The following is a 14,426-nucleotide window of genomic DNA, read 5'->3' as shown; positions in this document are numbered from 1 at the left end:
ACATTCGTTGGAAAGCTACTGTCATTGCGCGTCTTTTTTCAGTATTTGTCAAAAAGTTGAAGCATAAAAAACATAGTTCTTTGCCACTTCGAATATGTCGAATTTCGTACCAACAAGAGTGTTTTTGCGGGGAGTGTTACTTCATTACTTCAATATGAAGAAAAAAGCTGCGGGAAGTCATCGCATTTTGGTGGAAGTTTATGGTGACCAATGACCATGCTCCAACTGAGCAAACGTGTCAGACAGGGTTTGCACGGCTTTAAAGTGGTAATTTTTACTTGGAAGACGAAGAACGTTCTAGACCGCCAAAAAAGTTTGAAGATGAAGAATTGGAGGCTTTATTCGATCAAGATTCGTCACAAACTTGCAGATACACTTGGAGTAGCACAGCAAACCATATCCGATCGTTTAAAAGCAATGGGAATGATCCGAAAGATAGGATATTGGGTGCCGTATGAATTGAAGCCACGAGACGTCGAATGCCTTTTTTTCACGTGCGAACAACTGCTCCAACAGCTTAAAAGGAAGGGTATTTTGCATCGAATCGTAGCTGGCGATGAGAAATGGGTCCATTGCGACAATTCTAAACGTCGGGCAACGTATGGATACCCCGGCCATGCATCAAAATCGACGGCCGCGCGGAATATTCACGACCAGAAGGTTATGCTGTCTATTTGGTGGGACCAGCTGGGTGTGATGCGCTATGAGCAACTAAAACCCCCATTACGGGGGGACCTCTACCGACGACAATTGATGCGTTTGAGCCGTGCACTGAAGGGAAAACGGTCACAATACGAGCAAAGGCACGATAAAGCTATTTTGCAGCACGACAATGCTCGGTCGCATGTCGCGAAACCAGTCAGAACATACTTGAAAACGCTGAAATGGGAGATCATATCCCACCCGCCGTATTCTCCAGACATTGCTCCGTCCGATTCCTACCTTTTTCGATCGATACAACATGACCTGGTTGACCAACACTTTTCCAATTTTGAACCTTTGAAATTGGAATTGGAAAAAAATACGAAGCGACTTACCGGTATTCCTATTATATTCTTCGATGTTAACCAATTCACATAAGTCCAATATCGTTATAATACATTGCTTGGTTCCAAAATTATACTGAATAATACTAGGGTCTGTAAATGAACGTTTCCGCCGCAAAATAGTGTTGAACAGCTGGTTCCAGAGTCGTGCCGAGTGCAAAGGGTTAGGAATGTACAGGAGGAAGATGACTCTTTATCTTTTTGAGCCGAATTTAATGAAGGAGAAAAAATTCTGACGATTTACAGAACAATATTACTACACATTTGGGGGTTTGTACAAATTTTGCAATCAAAGATGATCGAATACGAAAAAAATAGTATAGCGCAAGTTTATCCAACAAAATTAAAAAAAAAACAAAACCCTAAACCATAAATTTATTCTCATTATTTGAAAGATATAAATAAAAATATAAATATAATGAAGAGTAGAGTATGAAACGACAATACGAAATAACATTTTCACTGTTCAAAAAATATAATCAGGTTATTTTGGTGTTATATTCGTCAACCTACATTGTCATTCACCAGATTTATCAGTATTCTTTTTTTCAATTCAAGATACATATTACTTTTGTCTTCTTACCGAATTCAGAATCATAACAATCGTCCGATAAATGGCTCACAATAAATGCGCTCCATTTTAAGGGCTTTGAGCGATCATAAAAATCGTCAAATGAGGCATCATTCAATCATTTACGACGGCACGAGATCAGTTTACGATCGAACGGCAAATATAACATCGTCTGAACGTCGCCTGAACATACATATCCATCCAACATGTTTCTCGACACCATATTATTCTTCATAAGTACCAAATTTACCCAAAAATTCCATCCAATGCTCCAAATTGTTTTCATTCCGAGTATAAATAACCGAAAACTTCAACTGTTCGAAGCGCGGGCGTCGTAAACAGACAGATATATCGTAAAACGAACCCATGAAAATCACGCTTCGGTGAGGCAGGTCGGAAGGTTAATATGACTCACTTATTTTAAGCGTCTCCAGTTGCTACTTACCGATATCAGATTCCGATGGTCTTGTTTTTCCTTGGTTCCAGAGGAGCAGCAAATCAGTGAAACCCGTTTGTGTCCTTTCAAACCGCTATTAAATTTAAGGGCAACACATCAGTTCCCGCAGTAGACACCACTGACCGTTTTCCACAGTACTATCTATTTTCCGAAATCGCTATACGATAGAACGTGTTATTCACAGCTGAGAATTTTCTCATATCGCATTGGACCGTTCTGGCTTTCAACGCTTCGGCGGCCGTTTGAGATTTGGATTCGTCGGGCTATTATATCTTCGAATTTTTCATTCGAAACATTAAATCTTCACGCTCATTTCGTCTACTACACTACTGCCTCAGAATCTGCTCTTCCCTGCGGGAATACACCGAAAACAACACCCACAGATTCACAGAGCTAAAAACAAACTCACGAAACGGTTCACTTTTCCCCCCAACATCTTCGATTAGCCAAGAATTTCGAGTGTGGCCATAAATTACACATTTAACACCTCACTTTGTCACGACCACTGGCAGAGCACTAAACAGACCCTTGTATGGTTGAATGGTATCCAGCTGGGCTCGGATGTGGCCCCACACACAGTTTTCCAATTTGTCAGAACCAAAGAATTTGCCGGAGATGGAACGGAAGAAATTTCAGACCAAACGCGCTGTGATCACGGAAAGCACTGATTTGATGGAGCAACAAACCGCAAACGCGTGCTGGATTCACACACATACAACATCCACCCTCGCAGCACTCGGGAGGTCGACCCGTGAGTTACTCGCGCTCTCTATCGCACAGACTCTCTTCTAATTTATCCCCCACTCGCGATATCTTTTCCACCAGACGCGTCTTGTGAAATGTTGATCTTGGTCGGATATTTGCTTTTCCAAAGCTGTGATATAGCTCAAGCTAAAGATGGGTCTGATACTCTTCCAACGACACGACGAGACGCTTCTGGTGCACCCGATCGCGCACGCAGTAATGCACGCACTGCTCACATGTGTTTTCAAGTCTGATGACATATGAAGCAACTCGGAACCATTTTTTCATGAGATATCGCTATGGAAACCTACGCGATGCTGGCTGAACAATATCGAATGTGGATATTTTGTGTGGATTGATATCTGCAAGTAGACAACAGGAGAAATAAAATGTTAGTAATATTATATTAAAAGCGAATGATCTTTTGTAAGTTTGTGTGTAGATATTCATGGTTTTTTTTTTTTGAAGTGAGAGTCAAAGTTGTTTTTTTGCAGTCCTTTAATTAAATTGAAGCCATGAATTTTTCTAATTCGTTTATACATTTTTTTGACAAAATACCCACATTACAGTGTACCTGTATTCATAAATTAAAAAGTGGTTTGCCTGGTAAATAGTGGAACATAATTTAGTTAATTATAATATTAACTAAATTATTATCCAGCACATCTATGTGTAGAATCCAAACTGTACTTGCCTTTTTGAAGTGAAATCCAAATTATCTATAGTAATAATCAAAAGATGATTGAGATAGTAACAATCAAAAGATAATTAATATAGCATGCTCTTCGATACTCAGAGGTGAAAATTCTTCCTATTTTCGTAGAGTTTGACAGTATGGAATGTCATTGTATCACATCAACATACCTCTGCTGGAACATCATTTTCTTGGTAAAACATGTAAAACAATGAATTCCACAACAGGTATGATTTCAATTTTCAGAAGATTCCGAGCTAATTGAATTCTACTAGTCGACCTTTTTTTGCCGATTGATAATTTACTGCCTGGAGAATCCGTTCGTCATCAGTCGCAATAGAGCCTACACCAACGAAGCAATACCCAGTGAAATGGTAAAACGGTGTAATGGCAAAACACACATTGTTATGTAGCAAAATCCATTCTAGGTAAACATACTCAAGCACTGTCCACTTAGAATCCGTACGGAAAAAATAACTTATATTTCGGTGATGGAAGGACATACAAAAAATTTTAACCAATCAGAACAAAGATATGTTTTTGCACTTCCGTCGGAAAATATCATTAAAATTATTTCTCTTCATATCCAGTGTTGCCACATTTAAATCTGTACCAGAGGGGTCAAAAATCTTTCTCATCTGTACTTTTTTCCAAAACTCTGTACCATCCGAAATACTCACTGTAAAGAAAAAGTTGATGGGTCTGAGCCTAGGGGCACGGACGGGATCTCGACATAGGACTGTGATTGTGTGCAGTAATTGCATTTGAATAGATTTTTTTTCATTGTTCAAAACCTGTATTTTTTTCTTTTTTTATACATCAAATGGAAGTCCTGAAAAATATGCGTGAGTATACCCTTTCCAACTTCTGAATCAACAGCCAGTTAAATTCATTAGCTACATTTTTTACATAACCAAACAACATGCTCGATATTATGCCATCCTGGACCACAATTCCATAAATTGTGGTTCAGGATGCAAGACCTACACGATAAAACGTGAATTGAGCACGAATTGATTGGACAACCACCTGAACTTCAATCTAAGAAAATTTCTATTAACCTTTAGCCTTTTGAGCCAGGCTATCGTCAAATCTTTGGGGAGTAACGAGTGAAATCATCCAATATCATCATCAAGATCATTCCTAGATCATCCCCCCATTGATTCTGCCAACAGATAAATGCCTATTATCGGCAAATCGAGAATAATTCATAATACGCATCTAATCACATTGTGAGTTAACGCCGAATTGTAGGCAAAAAGATTGCGTTGTGGGGGAAAACGAGTGGCTAGTAAAACAAAAAAAACCATTTTAATTTTCACATTGTTAATTTTGTTTACTATATTCATTGTTTATGTCTTAAGCAAAAAAAATGCTGGAGAAATGTTCTGTATACAAAACAACATATGCCACAATAGCGGTTGCGTTTGAAAACTCTTCATAAATCGTTACGTCTTCCGTGGAGTGACCCCCCTATAAAGTCCTATGTCAAAAACATGTTTAGCATTAGAAAACTAGTCATTTATTTACTACAAATACTACATTTACATTTGCAAGTCATTCGTGTATTTGATGATGCTTATACATAGTTTTCTGAGCCTAGATTGCATACTATCATTTTTTTTTTAAATTTTCGAGCTGCCACCACGATGTTTGACCAACTCGTTTGATTTCCAAATATCCTTCATCATATCGTTGCTGAGCCGACTTTAAAGCTTATTTTTGATTATATTCAGAAAAAAAAACGCCCGACAGTTGCCAAGGAGTGATGCATAGTGAGAACGTTACAAACAAGGCATCGAAGCGCCGAAAAGGCGAAAGAACCGTCAATTCTTTTTAGGGCATCCAATTTTTGTCTACCAATCCTGCACCTGCTCGTTTTCTGAAATTGCGATTTCCTTACGGAGTAATTTTATCTTTAGGCTACATAATTAATTTACCGCATCTTGTACATTCCCATTATCAGTGTCTTAGAATATCAACAAATATTCACGAGTAACGAATATGATTTTATTCCAGTAAGGACTTTTTTTCAGCTTGAAACACACTGCCCTCATTGCATTGATGACAATAACAAACGAGTTCATTTTGTTCATATAGCTGATGCATGAACAAATTTGCTATAATGAACGAATGCGGCATATATATATATATATATATATATATATATATATATATATATATATATATATATATATATATATAGATAGATAACCATGCTAACCAATACGTCATGATCGGTTTCGGTACTGAAAGTTTATATTCGTTTTTGCCTCTCATACTCATACTCATAATAGTGCCCTATTGGCTAAACATCATTAACGAAAATCAATTTACTCGCGTTTGAACAGATATATACATATACATATATATATATATATATATATATATATATATATATATATATATATATATATATATATATATATATATATATATATATATATAAATGGATTTCTGTCCTTCTGATTTACTACTGATTTATTACTTTCTGAAACTACTGAACTGATCGACATGTAAATTGGTATGTATGGGTTTTTGGGGCATGATAGTTTGAGACCCCTCCCTTCTCTCTAAGGGGGTGCTGCTCAGGGTTGCCACATATACAGAATATTCTGTATATTACAGATTTTTGACCAAATTTCAGATACAGAATCTGTATGTACAGAATTACAGATTTTCAGCAAAGATACAGAATTTACAGATTTTCTTTGAAATTCAATTGAAAATATTAATTTTACATACCCTAAAAAATTCGTCAAGCTGCCAAACCTTAATGATTTGATGCGCCAATTTCCTAAATTCGTTGAAGCAGGTGATAGACAAGGCTTGGATAACGAATTCAGGCTACTCAAGACGAATCTCATGGGGCAACAATTGAGTGACTCATATATAACTTGGTCCCTGTTGGATGTCAAAAAGTGCGGTGAGAAATTTTGGCAACCATTGCTATGGTCGTTTGTAAGCCACTTTTGGATAACATTCATCAGCGTGTGTTGAGCGCTTTACAATATCAGCAAAACAATGTCCGGAAATCGGTTGGCACCCACAATTATAGACTCTATTTTGTAGGCGAAGAACTATGTATCGATTCAAATAGGAGCTTCAAAGATTTATTTTTTTATTGAATTCGTTTATTTTTACAGGCTCAGTTACAAAAGTTTAAAGAAGCCGAATTCTTAATTATATTTTTATAACTATACATAAACATTTTATTCTATGGTTAGTAAGGTAGAAAACCGATTACTCGCGGTCTACTCGAGTTTTTTCGAGTATTTTTTTCAGGAAAAGGATGGGATGTAAGGAAATTGTTACAATAATGATAATCTCACACACTCGATTCTAAAATCTATTCGTATATCTATTGTGTATTTACATTTCAACTTATTCTACTGTCTATAGCAAGGGGACCAGTTGCTCGCAAAGGAAGAAAACGAGGGCAATAAGGATATAAGGATAATCACACACGAACATCGATAGATTTAAGAAAAAAAAAGATTTGGAACATGTAATCAAGGTAATAACCGAGCCAGCACATTGGACTGCCTTCCTCTAGCCCGAAGGGAGTTTTCTAAATTCGATCTGGCGACAAGATACACCTCGCACGACCAAACAACGTGCTCGATGTCGTGATAACCTTGGCCACAAACACAAAGATTGTTGTCGCAAGATTAATACGAAAGAGTAGCGCGTCTAACGAACAGTGATTGAACATGAGTCGGGAGAAGGTGCGAATAAAGTCCCGACTCAAGTCCAGACTTTTGAACCGTGGTTTGAGGCTAACCTTAGGGATAATCGTGTGGAGCCACCGGCCGAGCTTCGAAGATGAAATTGACGAAAAATTGGAAGGCAAAGTTCAACAAAACCATGTATGAACATTATACAATTAGAGGATTATGAGAAAACCTTTTCATGGTTCATTTTGTTGTATTGATATGACTTTAGCAGCCCATAAATAGTAAAAAATAATTCGAAATGAAAATAAACCATTATTTTAATTTTTTCTCTAATTTTTTTGATACAGATTCTTTTGCTAAAATTACAGATATACAGATTTTTTCAGAAAATTTTACAGAATTAAATGTGGCAACCCTGGTGCTGCCATACAAATGAAAAACAAATTTTTGCATTACTCGAGAATTAATCAAGAAAACGAAACCAAATTTAGCATGTGGAGGTTTTAGGGTGCAATAAATGATTCTATGGTGTTTAGATACTCCTCCTCCCTCTCTTAGGGGAGGCTGCCTACAAATGAAACACAAACTTTTGCATTACTCGAGAATTAATCAAGCACATGAAACCGAATTAGGCATATGGAGGTTTTAGGGTGCGATAAATGTTTCTATGGTGCTAAGACATTCCGTTCCTCTTTCTAAGGGGTGACTGCTATACAAATGAAACCCAAATTTCTGCATTACTCGAGAATTAATCGAGCAAACGAAACCTAATTAGGTATATGGAGGTTTTAGGGCGCAATAAATGTTTTCACGGTGGTTAGACACTGCACCACCTCTCTAAAAAGGCGCTGCCATACAAATGAAGCATACATTTCTGCATAACTCGAGAATTAATCAAGCAAATGAAACGAAATTTGGCATGTGGAGATTTTAGGGTGCAATAAATGATTCTGTGGTGGTTGGATACTCTTCCTCCCTCTCTAAGGGGGGAAGGGGTACTATACAAATGGAACACAAATTTCTGCATTACTCGAAAATTAATTAGGCAAACGAAACCAAATTAGGTATATGGAGGTTTTAGGGCGCAATAAATGTTTTCACGTTGGTTAGACACTCCAGCCCTCTCTTTAAGAAGGGGCTGCCATACAAATGAAAATCAAATTTCTGCATTACTCGAAAATTAATCAAGCAAACGAAACCCAATTTGGCATGTGAAGATTTTAGGGGGCACGAAACGTTTCTATGATGAATAGACACTCCTCCTCCCTCTCTAAGGGCAGAAGAGGGGAGAGGTCTGTCTTTATTCTGTCATATTTTCTGTATCAAACATTTATTCCATGTAACGGAGAAACATGTTATTTGCAAGTGGTTGTAAAATCTTGAACGAGAATTGTCTCTGAAAATAATCTGATATTATAATGATGATTATAATGATAATGATGAGTTTTGGTAGAAGTACTAGGAATTTTTTAGTAAAAGGTAAATTCAACGGGGTCGATTAGAAGATCAATCAATGAACAGTTCTGCGATTGGACTCATGAACTTGCGCTTAGTAAGAAAACGTGAATGTTTAAAGGTATTGATAACAAAAACCAAATTTTGGGCGGAACGAAGTTTGCCGAGTCAGCTAGTGTATAATAAAGTGCTAACCGAAGCAGTTTTCTTTCGTTCTTGTTTGTGTCATAATTGGTAGCATATAACCAAAGCGCCTAGAAGTATATCCTAAGGTGGACCAACATGCTAAAACCATGACGGGTCTATGGTACTAGGTGAGGCCGTTTCGTCACTAAGTTGGTGAGGGGAGCGGTATATGAAAACAGTACGGAAGAAAGCAGAAAGGAATTACTTGCTTGTAGCGTGAAAGAGACAGACTGATCACGAGCGAGCAACCACTCTTCAGCCATCTTGGAGATCTACTGTGTTTTGTTTACAAACAAAACACAATATGCTTGTGCCCAAGCTGGCTGTAGTGGTAACTCTGCTTCAATGTACAGGAAAACTGAGGTTGTCAATGATGGACTCTAAGGGTGAGATAAGATAAGATGATCTCCACTACCAGAGGAGATGTCCCCAATTAATTTTAGTTCCATTTCGCTGATAAATTAGCCAGGATGTTCTTGATTTGGCAAAGGATTTGCAACTGTGACCAGAAAAACTCCACAATACAATGGATTCGAAAATGTACTCTCGTAAAAAAACTCGTTAATTGGAAAATTCACTTAAAAGAACTCGTGCACGTAAACGTCATCGTTCGGTCATTAAGGCTCACAAAGGTCCGGAGAAGTCTTGGCCAGATTCGGCAAGCTGCCACTACAGTCTAGAGGTGCTTCAGTGGTACCGTGACAATGGGGTCGAATACATCGAAAAAGACCTCAATCCTCTCAATTGCTTCCAATTCCAACCAATCGAAAAATATTGGGAAATTGTCGAGTGAAAATTGAACAAGGGTGCCAAAGTGACTCGGGATGCTGCAGACATGAAGAGATCGTGAATCAAAGGGCCGCTGAGGTTGACAGAATGTATTGCCTAGTGCTCATCCCCGTAAAAATACAAATGATTTTTCTGGATATCAGTAAAACGTTCGATTTGATTTTCATAAAGGTCATCTAAGAATACGGAATATTTTTGAGGAAAGCATATTATCAGAAGAGTTAGTGCACCCGTGGCCGAGTGGTTGGCGTCTCACATTATCATGCCGGGTGTTCGGGTTCGATTCTCGTTCTGACCGGGGTTGGTCACGCGTATTCTAGAGCTTGCCCCTCGGAATACATTCAAGGCGTGTTATTTGGCTTAAGAAATCTCAGCTAGGTATTAATAAGAGACGCTAGTTAACGCATACGTTGAGACGGCAAAAGTTCCACAGGGAACGTTAACGCCATTCAAGAAGATATTATCAGAAGAACATGTTAATTTGTCGGCTTTAATACAAACGACAAACAAATTAGAGGAACGAAGTGCGGAGTCGATTTTTTACTGATTTTTAACATGCTGTAATTTCGTGGAAAATCAACTTTGAGATTACCCTGAGAGTGTCAATATGATTACCTCTATGGTCAACGAGAAAAAAGATGCATTCTCTATTTAGCATTATTTAGATTTATTCTATGAGAACTTGTTTCAGTGACTGGTATAAAGTTGACTATTTTACCAGAATAGGGCCGATGTATCAAGATTAAAAATGATCATAGAAGCAGCATTGAATTTAGTTTAAAGCTCGCTAAAACTTGCACCGATACAATTTTTGAAATAAGTTCCTAGAGATTAGCATAAGTTCAGACCACGACTCGTATAAGCGATGGAAAGTAAATAATATTACAACGAATAGATGGAATATGTCTAGGAAAATGGATTCAAACATTTAACGCGAACCTATGACAAATTGAAGAAAAGTCTAGAAAGTTCCATTCGAAATGAAACCAAATAAAATCGTGCTTCCTCCAGTGTCATCAAACATGAATTGAATTTAAAAATCGAGACCACTCAGTAATCACACGGATTCTTCAGAGTTCCCTTCCTCGATTATTACTTTGTGGAGATATTTATAGTTGAAGAAACGGAATGATAGATTTTTCATCTGTTTTTCCTTTCACTTCGTTTTTCCCACTATGTTTTCCTTTCGGCGACGCCAAGTCCACCTCCAGTAGAACAAAAATTTTCCACTCGAATGAACACTATCATACACAATGCAATCTATCCATCTATCGTCTTTGGCCATCACCATCGTCATCCTTACCGTAAACGAGCTGAAGACAGCAAGACTGCCTTTCTCTCCTAACGTGTCACCACCGCCATCGCCTCCTTCACGGAGACTCCGTTCGCTGCGGATGTTGGAACCAAAATGACAGACAGCCTATTATGGCCGGTCGGTACCGAACGCAAAAATGGTATGATATGGATGGTTTCGGATGATAATGGAGTTTGATGGAAGGCGACGAACAACAGCGATTCAATTATTATTCCTCGAAATCTTCACACCAACACTGGCAATTGTGTCCCGGTCGTTTTTCCGCTGGTCGAGACAAGTTGCACTCCGCACTTCCAGCAGGTAGGAACTGCTGCGCTCCCTATTTCCGCCGACGGAACGATAGGGGGAAAAAAGGGACATAAACAGAGGCTTGACTCATTCCATGTTTTGCCAGGATTGATTTTCACTTTTTTCACTTTCACTCACACTCCACTAACGGCTCTGCCCTTGGGACAGACCTAAACACAGACCGGTTCTGTACTGGTACTTTGGTTCAGAACTTACGGATTCGGTTTCCTGTCGGCGCGCGTATCCGTACGAGACTGAGCTGCAGTCGGTCGGAATGGTCCGTGTTGGATTTTTGTGAATTGGAGAAGAGTTCCCCCCCCATTCGAGGCGAGGTGGAGAATGAGAGTTTTTCTCGTGAGTTTCGTGAGTGAGTGCTCAAACAAAGAGCGATGTTTACACGTGTTGTAAACAACCGGCGGCTTATCAGTAGCGCAAATGATAACACGACTCGTGCTATCCTCGATCTCTATCGTTTTTTTTTATTCGTGGTCGATGCTCAGTGCGTTGCTTTTTAAGAGGATAATTCAGGAGCAATAAAAATGTGGAAAATGCTTCATTGTGTGTACCGTAGAATACTGCACTTCTCTGTTCCATTGACGTAATCAGGTACAAGCCTGTTGTCATCTTGCGAGATTGCCGAATTTTGATATTATCTCATTCTCCTTATTTCCAGTCAGAATGACCTGGAAATATTCGAAAATATGATCTCCCTTTTTTATTTTAATGAAGGGTTGCACGCACATTTGCCTCGGGAAATACAGTGAAACTGTGTTTTTAGTGGAAAGATTTTTTGAAAAGATATGAAGAGAATATTTTTTCTTCGGATATTACTATTGAGATTAAGTTTATACTACAGAGGTAGGTTCATAATATCATAATATGGTATGTTTTTTTTAAATTTCTTCGAATAAACAAGTATTGGGACGAAACAAGAATGTGTCTAGAAGATAACTGACTAAAAATGTATGTATTATTGACACAATTTTGCTGCTATTTTTTCCTGAAAATGAATCTTTGGCGGAACTGGATAAAGTGAACAAAAATGCAACGAAAAATTAATCGCATCAGCCCAGTGAATGGAGAGTGTTGCAAGCAAACAAAATCCTCGTATTGAGCCTCCATCATCATTGGAAGTACTTAAGTATTTTTCCCATTTTTTTCCACCCTGAAGCACAAGAAATATCCCTGACGTAAGGAGCGGATTTTATCCATTCCACTTCCACTTCCCTCACGATACCCGCCTCGGAAACGGCGGAAATATGAAGTGTTAGCTTGGAACAGCTGAGCTGTTGATGGCAGCAAATAGGGGGGACGATTCCGCGCTCGCAGGCAAAAGGATCCTCCGTGACAACGCATAGGCAAATAACAGCCGAACAGATAACGTGGAAATGGACGAAAAATATGCGCATGTTCCGTGGCGTGTGTTTGGGAAGCTTTCCGATTGATATGTATGCCTTCCGGCGATATTTTGCTATGATAGCATAGATTTGGGAGAGCCGCGTAAAATGATGGTTTTGTCCAGGAGTGTTCTATAGCACTATTCGTAATGAATTTTACAATGTATGGAAAAAAAATCGATACACGCTGTCCTTTTCTTCAATGCCAATGAGACCAACGATGCCAACGTCCGCTTGGTTGAGCGCACTGCCATTCTATGGACACTTGTTGCTGTAAAAATGTTGTATTAAACAGTGTGCAATTTAATTACCAATCGATCCATAAATAACTGTATCTGTGAGGATAACAACTCGCCATTTTTGCTTAGAGTTTTGATACTATGTTCAATTAGACTGGTTAAAATGATCTAGTTGTCTCAATGAATATAACGGATTAATATCACAATAATATCACAATTAATTCATGTTCCATGAAATTGAGAATCATCAAATCATAGAAATCGTAATGGTATCCAATAATATTTTTTACGAATAATAAACCTTCCGAAGATTATGCAAAAAATAATTGGAATATGTTTAGGAACTCCGCCTGCGAATAACGGATAACGGATGTAGTAGCATGTCCGAGAAAAAACTTGAAACTATTGAGAACCAGAGTCGTCGCGATTGAAGTTCGATACAGAGTACGCGCGATGAACAATAACACACATCGCTGGTTCGATTGGTTCTGGAGGAGTTCTCAAGTTTACCTTCTCAGATTTCCCACAGTTAACTCTCCGCAGTCGCGATTGGATTTCGATAAAAAGCACATGTGATAAATAATAAAATATAAAGCAGATCCAATTTATTGTACAGGTTTTTTTTTCGGATAAACTAAAGATAATCCCTGCCGCGTGTTGCGACGCATGAGATTTTCGGATTTTCGTTTCGTCGAGTGGTCGATAGTTCACATTTACCAAATCTAATCACTTACCTCGGTGAATCCTGATTGTTACCTCTCCCCACTATCCCTCCCATGATAATCGCAAGGGAACCACGTTATAGAGGCGACCCTTCTGGTCGCGAATATCGAATATGCTAACATTCCTTCCCTCCGCCTGGTTACTTCAGCATTATGTGCGTTCCTTGACTTCGAAGGTGAGAAGAAGGCATTTCGATGATTGTATAGTCGAATGGATCCATAGCATGCTCACACATAGGCAAATCACCTCGGAACTGGGCAGCTCGTCGATTTCTGTTATTGCAACAAAAGATTGCTCACAAGGAGGGGTGGCCAAAGACTGAGGAGACTATAGCTTCTGAAAAAAAACTAACCAAATTCCAACAACTGACATGCGGTGCAATTACTGTATCAATGCGAATCTCGAACAGAGACGGAAAATAATTGCTCACACGGTGTTTTCAATCAAACTCGCACAAAGATGCCAACCTTCCTGATTATCCAGGATTTCTCAGACTTTTGGGAATGCTTTTTGATATCCTGACAATAATTCAATTTTGATTGATTTATCTGAAATGATCCTGATTCCTCCTGATTTTTGTATTTTGAACTTTATCGGAATAAAAATTATCAGTAATAAATATATTGAGATTCCTGTCAAAGTTTCCTGGTATGAAATTGGAACTGTCATTAAAAAGAGCGTTAAACATTGCAATCATTGTGATACAGTCGCCGTCGGAGTGATTTCTATTGCAGTTCAATCTTTATTGCCCTGGTTATAGAAATAGACTGGAAACGGAAACAATGAAAGCTACTTTCTAAATTTCGTGCCACTTAGAATTTTGTAGAATTAAATAAAGCATATAC

At 38.4% G+C, this 14,426-nt stretch overlaps 1 protein-coding gene across 2 annotated transcripts in view; it reads right to left on the bottom strand.

The window, feature by feature from the left end:
* LOC129764189 (diacylglycerol kinase 1) overlaps positions 1-11,445 on the bottom strand; it is a 357,758-nt gene extending 346,313 nt beyond the window's left edge. For both annotated transcript variants that reach the window (XM_055763040.1, XM_055763042.1), the window contains exons 1-2: positions 10,923-11,445; positions 2,063-3,180 (exon numbers count right to left, since the gene is read on the bottom strand). The gene's annotated coding sequence lies outside the window, so the exon portion shown is untranslated. The remainder of the gene's footprint in view (positions 1-2,062; positions 3,181-10,922) is intronic.
* Positions 11,446-14,426: the final 2,981 nt, after the last annotated feature.

The sequence above is a fragment of the Toxorhynchites rutilus genome, chromosome 2 (assembly GCF_029784135.1).
Source record: "Toxorhynchites rutilus septentrionalis strain SRP chromosome 2, ASM2978413v1, whole genome shotgun sequence".
NCBI classification, from domain to species: Eukaryota; Metazoa; Arthropoda; class Insecta; order Diptera; family Culicidae; genus Toxorhynchites; species Toxorhynchites rutilus.
Note: the sequence above shows the minus strand (reverse complement) of the source record. Positions and strands in the feature narration are given on the sequence as shown.